Genomic DNA, 3089 nt, shown 5'->3' on the forward strand with positions numbered 1-3089 from the left:
ACCTCTAACCTTTGACACCCTTCCTAGCAAACCGTTGTTTGGCTATGTTACCACTTTGCTCAGCCCCTCTTATAGCGTTGCTAGCTGCAGGTGAAGTTGAAGATTGCTCCATGGTGGACAGGATTTTGGTTGGGATATCACAATATCTTTTATATTATTAATGCATCTATATATTTGATAAAGGGTGGAAGGCTCGGCCTTATGCCTGGTGTTTTGTTCCACTCTTGCCGCCCTAGTTTCCGTCATACCGGTGTTATGTTCCCGGATTTTGTGTTCCTAACGCGGTCGGGTGATTTATGGGACCCCCCTGACAGTTCGCTTTGAATAAAACTCCTCTAGCAAGGCCCAACCTTGGTTTTAACATTTGCCTCACCACCACCTACCTTTCCCTTGGGAGTAATTAACCCAAGGGTCATCTTTATTATAGCCCCCCCGGGCCAATGCTTGTCTAAGTGTTGGTCCAAACTAGAGCACCGTGCGGGACCATCCCTTGGCAACTTGGGTTACGTCGGTACCTGTACGCTTAGCTTATCCAGTGTTTCCCTGAGAACGAGATATGTGCAGCTCCTATCGGGATGTCGGCGCATCGGGCGGTCTTGCTGGTCTTGTTTTACCATTGTCAAAATGTCTTGTAAACCGGGATTCCGAGACTGATCGGGTCTTCCTGGGAGAAGGTATATCCTTCGTTGATCGCGAGAGCTTATCATGGGCTAAGTTGGGACACTCCTGCAGGGTATAAACTTTCGAGAGCCGTGCCCGCGGTTATGTGGAAGATGGAAATTTGTTAATGTCCGGTTGTAGATAACTTGACACCAGATCCGAATTAAAAGCATCAACCGCGTGTGTAGCCGTGATGGTCTCTTCTCGGCGGAGTCCGGGAAGTGAAAACGGTTTTTGTGTTATGTTTGACGTAAGTAGGTGTTCAGGATCACCTCTTGATCATTGCTAGCTTCACGACCGTTCCTTTGCTTCTCTTCTCGCTCTCATTTGCGTATGTTAGCCACCATATCATGCTTAGTCGCTGATGCAACCTCACCACTTTACCCCTTCTTTTCCCATTAAGCTTTGCTAGTCTTGATACCCATGGTAATAGGATTGCTGAGTCCTCGTGGCTCACAGATTACTACAACAACAGTTGCAGGTACAGGTTATGTGATGTTCATGACGCAAGAGCGATGTTTGCTTGTTTGGAGTTCTTCTTCTGCTTCTTCTTCGATCAGGGGATAGGTTCCAGGTCAGCAGCCTGGTCTAGCAGGGTGGATATTGTTTGAGTTTCTGTTTATGTATCATCCGTAGTCGGATGTTGATCTCTTGTATGATGATGTTGTATACGTGTGGCATGGTATGCCTTTTGTATGTATCCCCATCTATTATGTAATGTTGATGTAATGATATCCACCTTGCAAAAGCGTTTCAATATGCGGGTCTATCCTTGGTGGGACCTTCGAGTTCCTTTTGGATAGGGTCGCATATTGGGCGTGACACGGCCCCCATTTCCCGCGCGCATTCACCACGCCGTAAATGGCTGACGTGTGCTGCGTGGTGTGTCTGTGGCGGGCGGCAGCCTGGGAAGCTTAGTAGGCACGCCACTTATTCCCCGCCTCGAAGTTCAAAAAACCAACCGCGCAAGCTCCGCCTGCAAGAGGTCGGCCTTAGCAGTCGGCTGACCGCACGGCGGACCGGCGTATTTCCGGAGCCCGGTGAGGGAGGAAGCCGCTGAGACTTCGCAGCACCTCGACCGCGGTGCCTCACCGGCTTCGAGGACTACTGTCGGAGTAATGGGCCATGGGTAGGCTCACCCGAGTCCCTGGATTTATCAAAACTTTGGGCCAGCTCCGCCTAGCTGGACCCCAAGCTGAAGCTCCGCCCTCTGGTGCCCGCTGGCTCAGCGGCCGGCTGCCAGAGGGCGGTCGACCCAAGTCTACGGTGCTCCGAGTGACTGGCTCCTGACGGCCGCCCTCCAGAGAGGACGGCAACGGGCAGGCGGCCACCTCACAACTACAGTGCGGCCGAGCCCCCATCGAGAGTACAAGTCAGAGCATGGCTACAATGAAGCACATTGCCTCCAACGCTCGAGACGGGCGTGGCTACAGTGCTCCGTACAGACAGATATCTCTGCACGACGGGGCACTGTGCCATATCTCCCCTGACGTCGCTCCGGGAAGGCGGAGCCCTGTTCCCCACGACGGCCTGTCGGTACGGCCTACCGGTGGCGGGCCCTATCGGGCAGTGACCCCATGGAAGACGACGGAAGCTCAACCAGACGGATTCGAGAGGGGCCGGCCTCCAGCAGGCGGCCGTCCCTTGCCCCGAGGCAAGCACGCCATTAAGCTGATAAGACCGGGTGTGGCTACAGTGGCCTCCCATCAGGCGGCGGGACTGTAGCCACACTAAAATGACCAAGCCCCCGTCACCAACGACACGGCTACAGTAAGCAGCCACCAACCAGTCGGCGGGGCCCACCAGGTGACGGGCCCCAACGGTCGGCGGAGAAGCCGGAGGCTGGAGACGCTGACAGCCAGGCCCAGCACCCGAACGAATTACCAATGTACCCCTGGGGGTAGGCCTATATAAACCCCCCAGGCCACCCATGCAAACGGTTCCCACTCCATTAGAACTAGCCACTCCCCTAGAGCAGGAAGAGAGCTAGCCTTGCCTCCTTCTGCCTCTAGCACATAGCTCAAGGAGCACCATTGTATCACTTGTGCCTTAGTGATCATGCGGAGACCCCGCAGAGCAGGAGTAGGGGTGTTATTTCCTAGGAGAGCCCTGAACATGGGTAAAGTACGCCGGCGTTTGTGTCTACGCCTCATCCTGCTTTCAGGCACCGGGGACGTTCTACTCGCTCCCACCATGATAAGCCATCCATTGGCATATGCCGCACCCAACCCCCGACATCATACCTGTTGTCACTCGACCATATGAAGAATCACTCGACCTACTGAAGGCCAGGAGTCACTCGGCACTGCAACGGTCGGACATTCACTCTGTAGTCTTTAAGGTCATTATTAGCACTTATGACTAATGTTATCAGTAACGTTCCTACTTTATGTACATTAAGCCCCTTGTAATGGAGGATGGCTGGGGTC

Source organism: Triticum aestivum, chromosome 2B, assembly GCF_018294505.1.
Source record: "Triticum aestivum cultivar Chinese Spring chromosome 2B, IWGSC CS RefSeq v2.1, whole genome shotgun sequence".
Classification (NCBI taxonomy): Eukaryota; Viridiplantae; Streptophyta; class Magnoliopsida; order Poales; family Poaceae; genus Triticum; species Triticum aestivum.